The following is a 12,730-nucleotide window of genomic DNA, read 5'->3' as shown; positions in this document are numbered from 1 at the left end:
ATACCATTCCTCCTATTGCAAAGTTATTGTTAGAGTCACCAGTGTTACAGATTGTATCATTGCCAGTTGTTCTCATGTTGTGCTGAAGAGCAGTTATCATGGGAACTTTTCATATTACATTTAAATGAAGAGCAGGGGCAGGAAAAAAGTGTCATTTCAGCCTCTGTGATACTGGAAGGAGATGTAAAAAGCGACAGAGTCCTCTGGCACCTTATAGACTAAAATACGTACTGGAGCATAAGAAATATACAAAAACCTGTAGGAGAACACTTCAACCTCCCTGGACACACAATAGCAGATTTAAAAGTGCCATCCTGCAGCAAAAATACTTCAGGGCCAGACTTCAAAGAGAAACTGCTGAGCTTCAGTTCATCTGCAAATTTAACACCATCAGCTCAGGACTAAACAAAGACTGTCCCTGGCTAGCCAACTACAAAAGCAGTTTCTCCTCCCTTTGTGTTCACACCTCAACTGCTAGAAGAGGGCCCATCCTCCTGATTTAACTAACCTTGTTATCTCTAGACTGATTCTTGCCTGCATATTTACACCCGCCTCTGGAAATTTCCACTACATGCATCTGACGATGTGTGGATTCACCCACAGCTCATGCACCCATATGTCTGTTAGTCTACAAGGTGCCACAGGACTCTTTGTCACATTTTGCAGATCCAGACTAAGGCCTGGTCTACACTTGTGTGTGTGTGGGGGGGGGGTCGAACTACCTTAGTTCGAACTTCTTACCTGTCCAGACGCCGCGGGATCAAAGTCTGCGGCTCCCCCATCAACTCCGCCACCACCGTTTGCGGTGGTGGAGTTCCGGAGTCGACGGAGCGTTCGGAGTTCGAACTATCGCATCTAGATTAGACGCGATAGTTTGAACTCCGAGAAGTCGAACGCTACCCGTCGACCCGGCTGGTAAGTATAGATGTACCCTAACAGAGCTACTCCTCTGATACTTGGAAGGAGATGGGGTGACTCAGAGATTCCCTCCTTCCCCATCATGGCAGAACTGTTACCTTTTGTCTGAGCCAGGCAGAGTTTATCGTCATCACATTCTACCCTCCACTTCTCAAAGTGTCATGTGATGAAGAGTTCTCAGTTGTCTGTGCTTGGAGATGATGCTTTGACTTATTTAATCCTATGCCAGAGTTGCTATGACTGGTGAGAAAAGTATCAAAGACCAGGAAGGGGAATTCAAATGGATCCTAATCGCAGTGTGATCATTTCGAGTTTAAATCCCAGGTTCCATCTATTGGTAAAGCCACTTCTGGCAAGGTGGCTGTTTTTTCCCCCATTATGGCAATGCTAGGATACTAAACATGTTGTAAATAACATAACTGACTATTGAGACAGTTACTCACTGAAATATGTTTGAATGGTTCAGAGGAGAATGTGATGGGAGAATCTCTTGTCCTGATTCTAAATAATTAGATGTAATCTGCTCTGGAATTTCAGTTTACACGTTCATTGTCATGTATTTTATCTCTCTGTGATCTGGGTTTCTATCTTTCTTGATGGCTGTGTGGTCACACAATTAGATATTAGTTCAGCTCAGATTTATTGGAGAGTTTAAGACAAATGACCATTTGCTAAAGTCATCATTTCTCACTTCAGCTTTGCTTTTTTCCCATCCTTCCATGATGATATGGAGAAATTTCAAGTGCAGTTCTGTCAATAGGAGAGAACTCTCCAATTTACTGGCCATGCTAACAAAGACACCGCAGTGATTTAAAATCTCCACTTGGAAATGGTGAACAGCAGCAGACCCCCGACTAACTGAAGGAAGTGCATATGAGCACAGTGTAGTTCAATTGTTTAAATCAATATGGTCTCAGATGGCTATGTTGGCAGGCGAAGGCCTTCTGCTGATGTAGCGCTGTCTACGCAGGGGATTAGAGATGTGTAACTACGTTGCTCAGCTGTGTCTGTTTTTCGCACCCCTGAGCAATAATTATACCGATAAATGTCTTTAGTGTAGACCATACAGTTTTCTCTTGTGTTTTCTGCATTTGTATCACTTCTCCCCTACTTCCTACTACTTTGAAAGATTTAAAGTGTGAAAAGAGAGGTATTTTTCCTCATGATGCAAACATTCCCACATAGGAGACCCCTTCCACCAACACGCATGGCAGAGGAACCAGAGATATATGAACTCACAGAAGTGTTGGGACAAACCACAACTTGAGCCAAGGTTCAGTTGTTGGCAATGGGGATTAAAAGAAAACTAACATATGTGACCAGAATTTGTGATCTTTGAATATATTAGTGTTACTAGTGAAAATGAAATCATAGGTGATGTTATTGGTTAAAGAGTAAGAGACTAATTGTTTGATAATCTGAATAATTTTGGAAAACTGAAAATTGTCTTGTTTTTCTTTTTTCAGTTCAGGAAATGATGGTTAATCTTCAAAAGTTAATTTGATTTAATTTACCCCCTGTAGTGTAAGGAGTTCTGGTAGAAAACCTCACTCCAAAGGTTGAGGTGGGAGAATGTGTGTGAGAAAGAGTGTATAAGAGAATATTGGGTCTGTATAGATTTTATTTTTTTGTATTTCAAATATAACTTATTTTGCTTAGCTTCAAAGTCAATTTCTATTAAAAGGAAAACTACTCAAGGAGACAAGTTGTATAAGTTTTTACCCACTTACACTGTAAGCGTCACTGACTTCCCCACTTCTCTAATTTCCAAAGGAAAGGCCTGACATCTGTCATAGGATGTGTCCAGCAGGTAGGAAAGCTGCAGTTGTCAACCATCAATGCCAAGGAAAAGGCTGAAGTCCATTGCCTTTCATATCTAAAAGCCATCTAGAGGCTGGTCTACACTGAAAAGCTGTGTTGACATGGCCACATCTCTCAGGGGTGTGAAAGATCCACTCCACTGAGAGAAGTAGTTAAAGTGACCTAAGCCCCAGTGTAGACAGTGTTATGTTGTCAGAAGAATATTTCCAGTGTTTGAAGGGTAGACATACCCTTAGACAGATTGATACCCTCTGGGAAGCGAGTCATGACATCAATTCCAATTTTGACCCATCTCCCTATATGTGAGAAAGCTGCTAGTATGGAGGGCTGAGCCAGCTGTGCGATCACCTGGTTCAATTGAGGGAAAAGTTCTTAGTACCCATCAGTCCAAAGACTGAGAGAAATGTTGAGTTCCAACCATTGTCATTTTAGTATTTGATTGTTCCTTTCTCTATTTTTTGTGTTGGCCTTTCTGTTCTATCAGAGTGTGACTGTGTAGCTCAGTGCATGTGTGATAAATGCTCTTTGGTGCCAATTGACAGAGAGGTCAAAGTAATTCACAAGAAACTCCTGCCTCAGACCTGACAAACTCATCACACCTAATGCACTGATTTTTATGATATTTATCCAGGAAGCATAGCAGTGAGATCTCTACTGAAAGCTTGTAAATTATTGTTACTCCTGATCACTGCAAGAGGTGTGTATGAGTCCTATTGAAGGAGTCATGTAAGTATATGGAAAATTATGCCCATATGGTATTGTCATGAAAGTGAGTCACCCCAATCAAAGGTCTTGTTGGGAATGGCCCATTCAAGTGGGAGGGAATTGTCACCCATCCCTTGCTAGCCAGTTATGTGATGTGTTGCTGCATTGTCAACCTTTGCACCAGCCCAGAAAAGCCAATGGAAAACTATCAAAGACAAATTATAGACATCGAAACCCTGTGGAAGTGTAAACGGCAATATGACAATGAGGAAATGATCCTTTCTGTGAATATACACAAAAGACTGATTCATTTTATAACACGGTGGAGAGAAACACTCTGGTTCTATTCACCAAGGAGATCACTAATGACCAATGGTGCTTCAAGAAAGGCAGGGCCCTGGCTCCTAGGGACTAGCAGTCACTGCAATAGACTGTCACCTCACACTTCAATCTACTTAGGTAGGAAAGGTAACTATTAAAAAGTGTAGGTTGCATTTTGTGATTTTGTTTTGTTGGTAAGAGTTGGTTTCCATCATTCACATTTGTTTGTTTAAATCTCTGTCCCTCGTTAAAGAAATTTCCCTCTGTTCAATAACTGTGCTCAAGTGCTATGTGTGATCCAGTAGCAGTGGGCTACAGTAAAACTGGTAACCTGGGATGTACCATTGCTTCGGGCAGAGAGGATCTGGGATTTTTCTGAGCCCTGGTCTACTCTAGGGGAGGGAATCAATCTAAGTTACGCAACTTCAGCTACATGAATAACGTAGCTGAAGTTGATGTACTTAGATCGACTTACCATGGTGTCTTTGTCGCGGTGAGTCGACTGCTGCAGCTCCCCCGTAGACTCTTCCTGCACCTCTCACTGAGCTGGAGTACAGTGGTCGACAGAAGAGTACTCGAGGATCGATTTATTGCATCTACACTAGACGTGATAGATCGACACCCCCCCCCTGCTGGATCGATCGCTGCCCGCCAATTCGGCAGATAGTATAGACATACCCCGAGTATCTGGTGATTGGAGCTGGACCCCAGAGGGGGACACATTGAAGGAACTGAGGGGTTAAGGTGTCTTTGTTGTCAACTGTCAAGGTTGCTGTAGCTCAGAGGAGGGTGCTTGACTGCCTGACAGGGTGGTGAGTTTGGTCACTAACATCCAGCTGCCAAATGCAAAAGTCCCTCTTCCTCGTGGCAGGTGGCCACAAGGAGACTCACGGCCCTCAGCACCCTGAGAAGGGTCACAATGTGCGTCTATGTTGATCCACACAGGGAAAGCTCCCTATAGCATAAAACTCTGCTGTATGAAATCATGGAACATGTGCTCTTCGCTCTGTGAAAGCACATAAAGAATCCAAGCGCTGGAGGGTAGGGTTTGGGTCCAGAGTGACCTAGACACATTGGAGAATTGGGCCAAAAGAAATCTGATGAGGTTCAACAAGGACAAGTGGAGATTCCTACTCTCTAGGATGGAAGAGTCCTATGCACCGCTTCAGGCTGGGGACAGACTGGCTAAGTGGCAGTTCTGCAGAAAAGGAGCTGGGCATTACAGTGGACAAGAAGCTGGATATGAGTCAATAATGTGCCCTTGTTGCCAGGAAGGTTAACAGCATATTGGGCAGCATTAGTAGGAATGTTGCCAGCAGATCAAAGGAAGTGATTATTCCCTTCTATTTGGCACTGATGTGGCCACATCTGAGTACTGCATCCAGTTCCCCCGCGCCCCACGCTACAGAAAGGATGTGGACAAATTGGAGAGTGTTCAGTGGAGGACAACAAAAATTATTAGGAGACCTAGGCATATGATTTATGAAGAGAGGGTGAGGGAACTGGAGTTATTTAGTCTGCAGAAGAGAAGAGTGAGGTGGGGATTTGAGAGCAGCCTTCAACTACCTGAAGGGGGGTCCAAAGAGGATGGAGCTCGGCTGTTCTCAGTGGTGGCAGATGACAGAACAAGGAGCAATGGTCTCAAGTTGTAGTGGGGGAGGTCTAGGTTGGATATTAGGAAAAACTTTTTCACTAGGAGGGTGGTGAAGTATTGGACTGGGTTCCCTAGGAGGTGGTACAATCTCCATCCTTAGAGGTTTGTAAGGCCCGGCTTGACAGAGCCCTGACTGGGATGATTTAGTTGGGGATTGGTCCTGCTTTGAGTAGGGGGTTGGACTAGATACCTCCTGAGGTTTCTTTCAACCCTAATCTTCTCTGATTCTAAGTAGCTGCAAGTGTCTCTTTGTGTTCACATCTGTAAAGACGCCAGGAATGGGCAACGGGATGGATCACTTCATGATTACATGTTCTGTTAATTCCCTCTAAAGCATCTGGCTTTGACCACTCTTGGGAGATAGGACACTTGGCAGGATGGACCATTGGTCTGACTCAGTATGGTTGTTCTTATGTTTTATGTACAGAAATGAGGCTCTTACAAAGCCGAAATGGGGGGGAGGGGCTCTAAATTTATATCAGAGTTAGAGAGAAATATGTTCAAACACAGTGAGACTCGATGTACGAAAGAAATAACACGTGATCCCCATCTCCTTCCCCAAAGCCTTAGGTGGGGATTAGCTGCCAACTGCTGCGGCTGCTGCTCTGAGGGGAGCGGTATAAGTTGTCTGCCTGTGGGTGCGGCCCACCAGCTGGTTCTCCTGGGGCAGACGGTGAGTTGCTGGGCAGGAATGGTGCATCAGCTGGAGTATGAAATATGAACAGGGATCTAAAGACTCTACACTGGCCTCCAGTGGGGATTGAGGATGCTGAGGCAGTGGAATTTCAGCATCAGAGTCATCAAGATTCAAAGCTGCTTGGGGGTGGAGAGGAGGGGGATGACTCCACTGGATTTTTAGTGCATCCCCCTAGCTGCTGGCCCATGACAGCCTGGCTTTGTCATTGCTCTGTGGTTCTCCTGTTGCTCATTCCCAGCTTCTGGAAAACAATGGCTGGGGACACCATCCCTGCCCATCCTGGCTAATAGCCATCGATGAACCTATCCTCTGTGCACTTCTCTAGTTCTTTTTTGAACTCTGTTCTAGTCTTGGCTTTCACAACATCTTCTGCTAAAGAGTTCCCCAGGTTAACTGTGCGTTGTGAAGAAATACTTCGTTTCAAACCTGTAGCCTATTCATTTCATTTGGTGACTCCTCCTAGTTCTTGTGTTATAACACTCCCTTCCTTGGTCCTTTGAAAGATGATATGTGAGCCCCCACCTCCCTGCCCCACCTCTCATGTCCAGGGAACAACAGGGATATAACAACACGGCAAACAACAAGGTTCAAAGTCAATGCACGTGGGAGAAGTATCTGCTGTTTCATTCCTTACATTCCTGTCCCACTGCATGGCCATTTCCTTTCCCTCCTTTCTGTGAAAAGCTTTTGTGTTTTGCACAGAAATATTATTTCCACAGGAGCCACCCAGGAGGCGGGGCTGCATTCCTGTGCCAAACAGTCACTAGAAGGAGGCAGACAAAGGCCTTTAAGATGAGGTGTCCATCGCTGTCAAAATATCATCTCCCTCCTTCAGCTCACTGGCAGCCTGAGTTTCTTCCTTATCCTACCAGAGTCTTGTCTGGACTCAGCACTATCCAGCCCCTCTGTATGTAGTGGGCAAAAACCACAAACCTTGTCTTTAAAACAAGCCGTCCCCTTCCTTCTTAGGGAAGAGTTTTCTATGATTGAAGTTGAGCTTCAGTTCCCCTCTCCTAGGGGCAGGTTGGGTGTGGGGCCAGCTCCCAATGAGATCTGTTTTCACCTTTGCCCCCTAACTCTGCTCCCAGCTGTCAGGCGGCTTCCAGCCCATCCACCCTGCTTACTAGCTCCATGGTCACGTGTAACCCCCTTTGCCAGCACACATAGCCTGCAGGAAAGCTGCTCCTGCCAGCTGTGTTGGTGGTATAGTGGTGAGCATAGCTGCCTTCCAAACAGTTGACCTGGCTTCAATTCCCAGCCAATGCAATAATGGCTTTTCTCTTTTGTTGGTTCCTTGTCTGGAAGTGGTTTAATTTCAGTCACGTTGTGTTACAATCACATTATCCATAGAATGAGACAATAAATGTGTCAAAGCCCAGCAGGTGTCACAGGAGGGAGGACTACAAGGGGCTGGAATGTGTCATCTGAGAAGACAGAACACTTGGAAACCTGCATCTCCCATCCCCTGGCTTCCATGTGATGATTCCAGCTGTGTGCGATGTTTGTACCCTGTTCCTGCATGATGGGGAAATAAAGTTTTGAGTCAGTTTTTGCTCCTACAGCTTCCTTTGCTGTTACAATTATATTGATATGAACAAAAGGGAAGCAAAAAAACAACAAAAAACCCACCCAACTTGCAATACAGTTAGGGAAAGAGAAGATCAGGGGTAAGCCAAACATTTCAAAATAAAAGTTAATGCTAAAATGGGAGCCGGGGGAGAGAGATCAGGTATGTGGAGAGCCTCTTGATATTTGAAACCTACAACTACCCAGCTTTCTGAACACCTGTGAGGAGCAAGATGGAGTTGGGACATCTTCAATCATTGATTGTCTCTCTGTGTTCTCTGTCTCTTTCTTCTCCCCCCATTATTCTTCTCCAGTGTCTCTGCCTTTCTCCTTTTGCTCCCTCTCCCCCTGCCCTTTCCCAGGAACTCACAGTCTACAGCATTCAGGAAAAGCCAGAGTTTCATAGATTCATAGACTCTAGGACAGGAAGGGACCTCGAGAGGTCATCGAGTCCAGTCCCCTGCCCTCATGGCAGGACCAAATACTGTCTAGACCATCCCTGATGGATATTTAAATATTTTACTGTCTGCAGCCACAAAGCGAGAAAAATTACACTTCTGGTTCAGAGGCAGTGCACACACATAAGAATCAATGGGCTTTTAATTCCTTAGGTTCTGCCACCATATGCTGCTTCCATTTCATTTCAATCTTTCCCAAGATTTCTCATTGTGCACAGCAACATTACACCCTTGGGAGAGAGTGGACCAGAGCCTGCATTAATTTAACCTACAAAAACCAAACAAATAGAAATGTAGATTAGAAATGTACTCTCCAGGTTCCTCCAGCCCAGGGGTTGGCAACGTTTCAGAAGTGGTGTGCCAAGTCTTCATTTATTCACTCTAATTTAAGGTTTCGGGTGCCGGTAATACATTTTAATGTTTTTTAGAAGGTCTCTCTCTACAAGTCTATATATTATATAACTAAATTAGTGTATTGTAAAATAAACAAGGTTTTCAAAATGTTTAAGAAGCTTCATTTAAAATTAAATGTTGATCTTACACCGCTGGCCCGCTCAGCCTGCTGCTGGTCTGGGGTTCTGTTCACCTAGGCTGGCAGTGGGCTGAGTGGGGCCTGCAGCCAGGACCCCAGACCGGCCGCGGGCTGTGCCGGGCCCGCAGCCGGGACCCTCAGCCCACTGCAGCTCAGGGTTCCATCCGCCGGCTCCTGCCAGCCGGGATCCTGGCTGCCAGACCCACTCAGCCCGCTGCCGGTCTGGGGTCCCGGCCCTGCCCACGTACAGTGGGTACCTACCTTCTCCCTGGTTCTGGCCCATTCTCTTCCTCTCTCTGCACTGAGCTGAGGGTGGGAGTGGACCGAACACAGGGCTGGGGATGAAGGGTCTGGCCAGGGGCTAGAATGAGGGAGGGGGCTCCGGGTTGGGGCAGGAGGTTTGGCTGTGGGGGCACGGACCTGGGGAGCTCCCATTTGGTGTGAGGGGTGCAGGTGGGAATGTGTGCGGAGGGGTGCAGGAGCTCCCGTTTGGTGCTCAGGGTGGGGGTGGGGATGTGCGGGGTGCATGGGATGTGGGGAGGCTGGGGATGGGGGGATGCCAGAGTCAGGGCTGGGGGCATGTGAGGGGGTGCAGGTATCAGAGGAGGGGGGCTGGGGATGTGTGGGGGTGCCAGAGTCAGGGCTGGAGTCATGTGGGGGTGGAGGGGTGAAGGAGTCAACAGAGGGTGGGTGGTACAGGGCTCAGGCCAGGGGCCTGGGGGGGGCTGGGGGGGGTCAGGGCTCCAGGCAGAGGGCTGGGTGACGGCCCCCCCCGAACTCCCTTCCCCCCCGCTCCTTGTCCCGACTACCCCCTTCTGGGACCCCACTCCCTATCTAAGCCTCCCTGCCCCGTGTCCCCTGACTGCCCCCCTAGGACCCTACCCCCTACCCGGCCCCTGACTGCCCCAACCCTTATCCACACCCCCGCACCCAGACAGAACCTCCCGGACTCCCATGCCTATCTAACCGCTCCCCGCCCCCTGACAGGACCCCCAGAACTCTGGACTCATACACCCCCCAGCTCTCTGCCTGCCACAACCGCTCTCCACGCCCCTACCTCCTGACAGCCCCCCCAGAACTCCCGACTCATCCAACCCCCTCAGCTCCTTGTTCCCTGACCCCCCCAGAGACCCTCCCACCCTAACTGTGCCCCCAGGACCCTCCTTGCTCCCTGTTCCTGACTGCCCTGTCTCCTATCCACCCCCACCCCTAACAGACCCGGGACTCCCATGCCCCATCCACCCCCGGTCCCTGACTGCCCCCTCCAGAGACCCCCACCCCAACCACCCCCCCAGGATCCCACCCCCCATCCAACCCACCCTGCTTCCTGTCCCCTGATTGCCCCCCGCTTACCCCAACCCTCCCCAGCCCCGGACCCCTTACCATGAGGCTTCCGCTCATTCGGAGCCCGGCTGCCGTGCACAGCCACACCCTCAAAGTGCTGTGCGCAAGGCGGCAGGGCGCTGGATGAGCGGGAGCGTCTTTCACTCCCGCAGAGCCAAACGCTGCCCGCGGGAGTGCGGGCCCGGCCCCCAGAGCGCTGCACGCGCGGCGGCAGGCCTCCAGGGGAAGGTGGGGGAGGGGCCAGCAAGTTGCTGTGCTGGCAGGATTTTTAATGTCACACTGGAGTCCCGGCAGGCCCCAGCGTGCCATTAAAAGTTGGCTCGCGTGCCATCGGTTGCCGACCCTGCTCCAGCCCAACCTTCTGCTGATGCACCTCAACGCATGGCTATGAAGGGTTTGAAGCTTTCATTGCTTAAGTTCCAGGACCCTGAGGATTTCAGCTCCCCTTTGTCCAGAGGAAACCTTCACCCCACTCCCAACCAGGTTCTTGTCCATGGGATCACTGTAGGGGCTGGGTCCCTGTTTGTCTAGTCTCTAGCTAGGACAAGCCAGGGCGCCTCTACAGGAATCCATGGCACACCCACATCTTGAACACTGCGTGCAGATGTGGTCACCCCCCCGATAAAAGACATATTGTAATTGGAAAAGGTTCAGAAAAGGGCAACAAAAATGATTAGGGGTCTGGAGCAGCTTTCATATGACGAGTGATTAATAAGACTGAGACTTTTCAGCTTGGAAAAGAGATGGTAGAGGTCTATAAAGCAATGACTGGGTTGGAGAAAATAAACAAGGAAGTGTTATTTACTCCTCTAGACACGAGAACTAGGGGTCACCAAATGAAATGAAGAGGCAGCAGGTTTAAACCAAACAAAAGGAAATATTTCTTCACATAACACACAGTCAACCTGTGGAACCCTGGGGCACCTAGGATCGGCCACTGTAAGAAGACAGGATACTAGGCTAGATGGACTGTTGATCTGACCCAGTGTGGCCATTCTTATGTTGTGTACTTGTGAACTGGGGTGTATGAGCACCAGGGCCCTCTGTGGAGCTGCCCTTCTCCTTCTATCTCTCATGTTTCGTTGACTCCAGCCTTTTTTTCTATTCAGCATCATTGTAAACAAGCTGCCCTCACCTCCTGTCCTCCAGAACCAGTGTCCCGTGTCTTGTATAAATCACTGACCTCTCTCAGCACTGACTGCCCCTCCATGTCCTTGTCCCTCCCTCTGTGCTGATGGGACCCTTCTCTCCAGTCCCTCCTCAAGCAGCTCAGTGGATGGGAATCTTAGCCTCACCATGGTGCTTTAGGAGCTTCCATGCAATTGGCACTTTGCCCTCACTGCTCAGGACTGTAACTTGTGCAGGGAGACTGACTGGGCCACATGCCAGCTGGGCCTGAGCAAAGCAACAGGGGTGAAAGGCAAACGTGGGGAGTGAACCCAGGGCCTTATACATGCGAAGCAGGCACTGTACCACTGAGCCACATCCCCAAACAGGCCTTCTTTGCTGACTGTTATGCTCAGAGCCTGCCTCTTTCCAACGCATCCAGTGGCTTATAAGATTCATGGGAAACCTTTTCCCCCCAGTCATGCTCTCGTGCAGGTTGCTGGTTCTTAGGGGTCACTTTGCAGCAGGGCCAGATTTGATGTGTGGGGCAGAGAGAGTGGGTGCCCTGGACTCAAGGTTAGCTCAAAAAAAAAAAAGGCAAGGGAAAAACTGCTGGCTGGGAGCTAAATATGCAGGACAATGGGTTGGGATTCTTCTACGCTCAGATTTGTTATGGAGCTGGCAGTCTCCCAAATGATGGTCTGTTCCTTCCCTCAAAATGCCGGCTAACCCTCTCCTTTTCAATTTAAAGCTCCATGAAAGGAAAAAAATGAGGAAGAAAGCATAGAAGCTATGGATGTAGTTAAGAAAGGACCTGGAGAGATAAAAGACCAAAGGAAGGAAAGTATCAACGTTTCTGCCTGGTTTTAAACCAGGGATCTTTTGCAAGTTAGGCAAATGTGATAACCACTACACTACAGAAACCAGCTGCTGTCAATTTTGGGGCCCTTTTCTAAGGCTTTCTCAGTAGCTGCTACACCAGTTGATTTGCCTTTGAAGAACAGGGAAACAAAGGGCACCAAGAACTTATGTTTTTTGGATGAGCCAAGAAAAGGGAGCAGCATTGTCCCCCTCGGGCAGCCCCTGTTCAATTCCAGGTCAGAAAGCAAAACTCTCTGCAAGAATATCCAAAAAATATCACTTCACTTCATAAGTACAGTTGTGTGGCAATTAAATGATGACCCTAAAGTTTCATAAAAGCAAAGAACATTAAACAAAATAGTGTGGGAAATACGGATGTTTCTGAGAAAATGGCTTGGAATGAAGGAAGACAAAAATTGATGGGTTGAGAGAACAAGCCCTGTTTCCCTCTGGTTTGGAGCTTCTCTCACAACTACTGGAATAGAAAAGCTAAGCAAATGGGGTTCTATTGTTGCACAGGAGATTGAAGTGAGGCCATTTTCTAAAGATAGAATTAAATAGTCATGTCAGGAGTGGGATTTGAAACCACATCTCTATTCAGAGACCAGAACATCCAAGAGATAGGGAAAAAAGAGTCTTAAAACTGGCACTTTAGACCAGTCCACCATCCTCCTGCTACAAAAAACATGACTTATCAACCCTAGTTTTCATTAATAGTTGATGAACTCTTTAGGGAGGTCGAGACG

At 47.9% G+C, this 12,730-nt stretch overlaps 1 pseudogene; it reads left to right on the top strand.

The window, feature by feature from the left end:
* LOC120375436 overlaps positions 1–12,730 on the top strand; it is a 648,226-nt pseudogene that overhangs the window by 552,384 nt on the left and 83,112 nt on the right.

Source organism: Mauremys reevesii, linkage group 12 (assembly GCF_016161935.1).
Source record: "Mauremys reevesii isolate NIE-2019 linkage group 12, ASM1616193v1, whole genome shotgun sequence".
NCBI lineage: Eukaryota > Metazoa > Chordata > Testudines > Geoemydidae > Mauremys > Mauremys reevesii.
Note: the sequence above shows the minus strand (reverse complement) of the source record. Positions and strands in the feature narration are given on the sequence as shown.